Genomic DNA, 8,236 nt, shown 5'->3' on the forward strand with positions numbered 1-8,236 from the left:
CCCCACGTTCACGCCTCGCTGGGCGGGGGAAGTCACCACGTCTGCAGCTGCCCTGCACCCCTGCTGGGGGAGGGGGGACTCTCCCCTCAGTTTGTGAGATGCACCCCTAGCTTCCTTTGTTCACTTTGCTGTCCTTGGAAAAGGCTAGTTTTCTTTCATTCAAAATAACCAAAACAGCCGGGTATGGTGGTGCACGCCTGTAATCCCAGCACTCGGGAGGCTGAGGCAGGAGGAGCGTTGCAAGTTCAAGACCAGCCTGGGCTACAAAGTGAGCTCAAAGCCAGCCTGAACAGCATAGCGAGACCCTGTCTCACAAAAAATAAGTAAATAAAATAAAACAAAGAAAAAATAACCAATAAGACCCACGTCTCCATGCCTTCACTGGGTTAGGAAAGGGGCCACCGGCCCGCGTCGCCTGCTCTCAGGCTCAGCACTGCCCTCTCGGGGCAGGAAGCCTGGCTGTGCCTTGGAGGACTCTGGAGGGCTGTCACTCCGGTGCAGTCTTAACAAGAACAGCAGCCCGAGGCACAGGGCGCCCCTCGGGCCCCATCCGGGTCCCTGCCTCACAGCGCTGCCCGGGGCAGGGGCCTCCCAGGGGGACGGGAGCTGGAGCCTCAGCGAGGACACTGCTAACTACAGCGGGTGACAGCGTGTGACACAGTCCTGACCGCGCCTGCCCCCGGCCCCTTCCAGCTGCCCCCGCCCTGCACACCGTCACCGCGCTGTTCCTCTCAGCGCTTTGCCTCTTTGCCTCTGGCTTTGCGGTTTCCTCTCCTGCTTTGCTTTGTTTTGTTTTTAGAGACAGGGTCTCACTCTGTAGTTCAAGCTGGCCTCAAACACACAATGCAACCCACATTTTCAGGCAACTATAATGTAGTGTGAGCTGTGCTTTGCTTTAACACCAGAAGAGTCTAAGCGGAAATGACTTTTCCTTTTCCTTTTTTCTTTTTTTGGAAATGCCCTTTTCTAAGGAAAGGAATTGAGAAACTCATGTAGGTAGCTGGCTGCTTGGGCTGCACGAACTCTGAACAGACCCACAGGCAGAAGCTGGGGTTCTGGCTTCTTGGCCTGGGGACAGGTTGGCACCAGCCAGAACTTCAGCGGTACCTGCTGTGTGACTCAGACTCACCCAGAGGAAAGACCTTACTGCCTCAGCCTCCTGAGTACTGGGATCACAGACAGGTGTGTGCCACCATGCTGGGCTGGCACTGTTCCTCAGGGAATCCCTGGGGCTGGGTCCACAGGTCTTTCCCACTTTTCCCACACAAAGGCACTGTGCCATGTTGCAGGAGTGTGCTCTGAGGGCCCTCCTTTGGCGCGAGATGACCCATCCTCTCTGTCTCCTAAACTACCTGTAGCAATAGCCCGTGAGGAACCACCTGGAGCTTGAGGTTTGGGAGAAGATCAGATTTTATTCCCGTACCTACAGGCAGGCTGACATCGAGTGAATATCAGCAACACCGAAAAATGGGGCTGAGTGTAGACAGGTTTTAAGGTTGGGGTGCAATTTTAAGGAATCTCGAAAACTGTGGGCAAAATGTTTGAGTTTAAGGCGGTGGGCGCAATCAGCGCAGGCTGGTACACAGAGCTGCGGTCGGGGGACGCAGGGTGGCCTCAGCCCTGCATTAACCTTCTTATTGCCCTCGCCTCTTGTTTATCGGGGGCAAGCCATCACCAGGAGTGGACAGTCCATTGTTTGTAGCGGGCAGCTCAGCGTCTCTCGGGTCCCTCTCAGATCCGTCCTGGCGCTATCCACTTCCTTCTGGTTCGGGCCCAGTTCGCCACTGCTGACCCTGGGGAGCCGGTCCTCATACAGCTCATCCTGAATCTACTCGGCAAGGAGCCACATCCGCCCTGCCCACGCCCGCTACCCACCGGCTCGGCCTGCTGTGTATGTACTTTGCTGTCTGTCTCTGCCTTTTCCTCATCTCTGGCCTTGACGAAGTTGATCCACTGTCGGCCGCCTGTGCTATTATGTGATCTGAGGTCTCCTTTCTGTTTATTAATTTACTTATTCTTGGTTTTTGAGACAGGGTCTCTTCATGTAGCCCAGGCTGTCCTCTAACCAGCAGCAATCCTCCTGCCTCAGCCTCCTGAGTGCTAATGTTACAGGCATGCACCATCACTCCAGGCTAGGAGAAGTTTCTAAACTTTGAAGAACTCAAACGTAGCTGGCGTTTAGGGCTGAAGGAAAATGCCATGGCTGTCCTGATGCTGCCGTAGCTGACTAGATGCTGGGCAGTGCTGACATTACTACTGTGTCATCCCAGTCTCTCACTCTGCCATCTCCTGAAGTTGCTCCCTCAGGACCTGGAGGATGAAGGCACATCTCCATGACAGATAAAAAACTTAGTGACTTAGTGTGTTGGTTTGAGGCGGCTTATTTTGCAAGGGGAACAACATAATACAGGACACATACTTTATATGATTATTTATAAGTCACCCAAAGAACAGTATACAAAAGAGTGCAGGAAATCTGTCCACACACTAAGACCAAGGAATCCAGCTGAGGGCCTGGATCCCACAACAATGTCCTACATGAGTTGAGGTAAATACCCAGAGCTCATAATAATGCCTCCCATGAATCCAACTGGAGGCCCAGAACCCATGACAACATCCCATGCAGGCCTGTTTCACGGATCTGCTGGAAAGGCCCAAAGGTCAGTGGTGGAATCTACAAAGTCTATGCCAGCAGGAAGAAGGATCTGTACTAGCAGGCTGAGGGATCTGCACTGGAGCCAGGAAGTGATGCTCAGAAGAACCAGAGCTCCCCCAAAAGGCACCACAGCCATCGTTGGCAACAGTGAGGTCCCGAGCTCCTCCGATGACCAGGATGGCCGAGTTCCCATCAGGGAAGCCAACGCAGCAAGCTTTTCCAGGAGGCTGGCAATGCACCATCTTCCCCTCCAAAACCAGGAAGCTATGCTCAAAGTGAGGACCAGAGCTCCCCAAAGTGAACTGAAGCCATTCTCAGTGCCAGCGAGGTCCCGAGCTCCTCGGAGGATGAAAGCAGCCAAGTTCATCAGGAAGCCAGCTCCCCACGGTCTCTCTCAGCTCCCAACAGCTTCTCCCAGCTCCCAACAGCCCTGCTTCTTCTTCTCCAGGTCTGCCTCTTATGCTGCTGGCAATAGTCCTCAGGTGGGCCTCCCACATCCAGCACCACTCACTCAGTTCAGCTGGGGGTTATAAGTTGACCACCAGTTATCAATCCACTACACTTAGAGATCATCTGAGGTCACTATGAAACAACAAATTTAGGGCTGGGCATGGTGGTGCACACCTGTAATCCCAGCACTGGGGAGGCTGAGGCAGGAGGATCATTGTGAGTTTGAGACCAGCCTGGGCTACAAAGTGAGCTCAAGGCCAACCTGAACTGCATAGCGAGACCCTGCCTCAAAAAGACAAAGAAAAACCCCCAAATGACAAATTTAGCTAGGCCTGGTAATGCACATGTGTAATCCCAACATTCAGGAGGCTGAGGCAGGAGAATCACCATTGTGTGCAAGGCCAGCCTGAACTACATAGTGAGACTGTCTCAAAAATGACAACAAGGGCCAGGGGTATAGCTCAGCAGCACAGTGCCTTGCTTGGCAGTGCAAGGTCCTGAGTTCGATTTCCAGTACCAAAACAAACAAAAACAACAACAACAAAAACTAACCATCAGAGAGGGTTGGATAAAAGGAGGAGCCTTACAAACCAGAGTCAGGCAGAGAACAAAGACAGTCCCAAGTGCAAATAGATCAGAAGCCAGAAACCCACAGAACTGAAGGCCTATAATAGGTGATTATACAAAAACCAAATGCCTCAGGGTACCAGAATTATGAGGCCATTTTTGATATCAGTTTGATATTTGTTTTACAAAATCCCTGTGCTAGGACAGCAATAGGAGCGGCTGACGTGGTTTCTCACTTCCAAGCTACACTACACAGAGGGTCCTTCTGCAGATGGCTGAGCAATGAGCCAATCTGCTTGGCACAGGTCAGGGTTTGCCCAAGGCCCTGGGGACCCATGAGCCCTGAAAGCACAGCAGTTAGACTCACCCACCTGGGATCCCAGCAGCAGGAGGCTGAGGACATCCAGCCCGGCCTCACAGCTCAGTGACCTGGCCAGAGCCAGTCTCAGAATTTAAAAAACAGCCAGTATAGCTCAGTGTGAAGGCCCTGGGTTCCATCCCAGGACTGAGGAAAAAAAAAAAACTAAATCCTGGGTTCAACCATCTCTATGGAATCTGCTTATGCTAAGTTTTCTTGAGGTTGGGGATTTAGCTCAGAGGCAGAGCTCTGAGCACTAAAAAATTAAAATCAGTTGAACAGACAATATTCTTCTGACGCCCATGCTCACACCGCCTGGGCCAGTGGGGAAAAGGCATGTAGGGCCTTAGGGTGGAGGGAGCAGTCTCACAAACCATCGCTGCCCTCGGAGGAAGCCTGTGGGGCTGCGGTGTTTTCTGTGAGAAAACAAGGCGGAGACAGAAACAGGCCTCCGTTGGGTGGCAGATTAGGGTGTGGCAGGGCTGGCAGGGTCAAGACCTGTCAATCATGGAGCCCAGAAAGTGCAGAGCAGGGTCCCAGGCTGCTAGTGGAGTGGAAAGCCATTCTATTTTATTTTTGCTTCTTTGTTCTATTGGTACATTTTAGGTATACATAGTGATCACATCCACCGTAGAGAATTTGTACCTGCACATGATGTATCTTCTTTTTCCCATTCCCCTCCCCTCCCTTTAACCCCTCTTCCCCTCCTTATTTACAAAAGCTTTGTTTCCATTTTTTCCTTCCCCCCCCCCCCCCACTCTTCCCACCTGGGACCTATCTAAGAGTCCTGGCTTCAGTTCTTCTCACGAGAAATCAAGTGGCTTTTGTTTTTTGTCTTTGTGTGTGTGTGTGTGTGTGATTTCAACTTTTTTTTATTTTAAAAGTAAAAGGAGGAAAATATTAATAGACAGACAACCTTTTACAAAATAGCAAAAGAACAGTACAGACAATACAGAGTTATAAACAAAGTGGTAGGAAATTAACAATGCTTGTTGTATTACATATTGATATCTTCAGAGTGGTTTCTCATGAAAACAAATAGAGACATGCAATATTTATCTTTTTGAGAGAGGGTCTTGATGTGTAGTTCAGGCTGGCCTTGAATTCACTTTGTAGCCCAGGCGCTGGCCTTGAACTCACAGTGATCCTCCTGCCTCAGCCTCCTGAGTGCAGGGATTATAGATATCACCACCACACCCAACATCAAGCAGATTTTTTTTTTTTGTACCAGGAATAACTCACAACCTCAGGCTTGCCAGGCAAGCGCTTATGCCGCTGAGCTACATCCCCGGCCCATCAAGCAGATTTTTAATAGGATGCCCTAGATTTGCCTTGAAGAGCAGGAGTTACAAAAGACTGTGAGTTTTTTTGTTTTTGTTTTTGTTTTTTGTCTTTTTGAGGCAAGGTCTTGCTGTGCAGTTCAGGCTGGGCTTGAGCTCACTTTGTAGCCCAGGCTGGCCTCAAACTTGCAATGGTCCTCCTGCCTCAGCCTCCTGAGTGCTGGGATTACAGGCATGTGCCACCACACCTGCCTCCTTGGGTCATTTTTTTGACAAGAAACAGCAGAGGCTGGGGACACAATGACACCCCAGACATTTTCAGGCTTGATTCCCTCCTCTATCTGGACCTCTCCTCCTTTGCCTGGAAGAGTAAAACTGGACCTTGGAAGTTTTACAGAGGGTGGGCTCATTGGCAACCCCTTTGTCACCCTTCCTATCTCTCAGGAGCTATTCCTGTTCCCCATTCCTTTCCTCTGATACATTTTTCTACTCTTAACCTCTGTTGTTCCTCAGAATTTACCCTTTGACTTTGGGAGCAGGAACTCTGAGTACTTGATATCTAGCCTTTCCCCTATATCAGCCGGAGGTGCATCCGTTGAAGGCCTCAAGATAAAACAGAATGACCAGGCCTACATGCCTCCCACGGGCTCAGCAGTGCCCTGTAACTGGCATCACCTGTCCCAGTAAGGTCTAGAAGGACATCGGTCACCCAGGTGGTGGCCAGCACCTCCTGACTCCTCGCTTCCTAGAAAGGTCCTTGGCCTTTCCATGTACACTTGCTACATGACTTGTTTCCCCATTGGATCAACATTATCTAAGCAGCTGTACTTGTAATCTGATTGGTTGATCATAGTTTTTTCCCACGTTGTGCTCACCTCATGATTTTGCTCTATAAAACTTTCCTTTGAGAAGTGGGTTCATTGGAAATCCATTTTCTAGGTCCCTCCCATCTCTCCTTCAGTAAAATTTCTTTTTTTTTTTTTTTTGAGACACATTCTCACTATGTAACTCAGGCTGGCCTCGAACTCATGGTGATCCTCCTGCCTCAGCCTCCAAAGTGCTGGGATTACAGGTGTGCGTCACCCCACCAATCTTAAAATTTCCTGCTCTAAACCTCCATTGTTCCTTATGATAAAGGCTGTATGATATAGGGATGATATCAGACCTCTAAATAACCCAAATAACATAAGGGAAATACAACTCTCCACCTGCTAGATGTCTGATATTCCGAGTTCCTGTTCTCTAAAATCAAAGAGTAAATTCTAGGAACAGTGGAGATTATGGAAGGAAGTATTTATTGAGAGAAAGAAAGATTCTGTCTAAGAGGGACAGAAGGGGGTCCCACTTCTCAAGGTAGTTTTATGGAGTAAAATGTGGGACAAAACTGTAATCAACTAATAAGGTTACAAGAGCAGTTGCTTAGGTAAGGTTGGTCCAATGGGAAATCACAAGGGGGTGTGAGGCGGGACCAGACTGTTCATCCAATGAGAGTACAGCTGCTTAGGAGCATGGGTTAAACGGGGACCAAATGGGGAAACCGTCACGAGCAAGTGCACCGGACAGAGAGCCCTTCCCGGTGCTCCTCACAGCCCAGGAAGTTTCTACTTGCAATCCCATGAAAAGTTACTGGAATTCTATCGAGTCAGTTCCAGTCTACCACTTCTAGTGCGACCCATGGCGAGAATAAAGACACTAAGGCATGTGTGTAGTTATGTGGAGCCCAGGGGTCCTAGGTCCAGCCACGATGATGCTATCTGGAACAAAGGCCTCCGCCTGGGGCTGAACCTGGGTTTTATTAATTCATGAAGAGGGGAGTGGCTTGGGGATGAGTGACTGTGAGAATGGCAGGAAGTAGGTGAGTGCCGTGAGCTGGGCTAGGTAAGAGGCCAGAAATCACCTCTGCAAATGCAGAGAGAAGGATATGCAGAAAGAGTAATCTGAATCACACAACTGAGGTAGCCTCTAACATTTCGGGGTCAGTGTTTCAGCTCTGGTGTGTAATCCTTCAAGCCCCAGGAAGTCATAACCTCTACCTTGAAGCTACAACACGGGGTCCAGGGAAACATGCCTGCCTTTTTCAAAGACTACACGTCAGCACCTCAGCCAGACCGATATGCATTGCTTAAAAGCCAATTGAAGGGATCAGGGTCCTAGCCAGCTCTGTGCGTATCAATACATGGAAACAGGATCCGGTTCAACCAAAATGGAGACGATTGCTCCTCATTCAAGGCGAGTTGCCCGGGTGACCACACACCTGGACTTTCCAAGGACTTTCTGGGAAGGGGTGGGATCGGGAGGTTTTGGTCCCCACCAAGGTGCTGGGTGCCTGTTGAGAATATCAGTCACTGCTGGTTCAGGCGGCGTAAGTGGGTGTACTTGGTCCTTTCCCCCTGAGCCGGACCTTCCACCAACGTGTCTGCGCCTTGGGCCACCCGTGTGTCCTGCACAGGCCTCTCAGGCCCAGCCCTGTCTGACTGCCTACAACGTTTCTAAATAACTTAGCCGCCTGTAATACTTAGAATTCATCTTCTATTTGGGAGAAGACGAGCTCCACATATCTGACCTCTGGCACGTAGGAGTTACACCATTTCCCCTACATCGTTCGGAGGTCCCGTGTCCTAACTTCCCCTTCCCATCCTTCTGACTCATTTATCCCCAGAAGATCACAGATGCTTTTAAGGGAAGGCGTGGGGCACGGGAGATGCACGACTCAGCTGTCTGGTGTTTTGGGAAGTGGCCTTGTTGTGCCCCTGGGCCAGGACCTCTTATCTGTTCACATAGACTGGTGAGAGCTGCAGTCCAGTAGGTCTGAATAAAGAAGACAAAAGTGATCGATGTTTCTGTGTGCGTTTGGTTTTGGCTGAGACAGGGTCTCACCTTGTAGCCCAGGCTGCCCTCTGCAGCAGTCCTCCTGCTTCAGCCTCC

Source organism: Chinchilla lanigera, unplaced genomic scaffold (assembly GCF_000276665.1).
Source record: "Chinchilla lanigera isolate Chin_1 unplaced genomic scaffold, ChiLan1.0 scaffold00035, whole genome shotgun sequence".
NCBI lineage: Eukaryota > Metazoa > Chordata > Mammalia > Rodentia > Chinchillidae > Chinchilla > Chinchilla lanigera.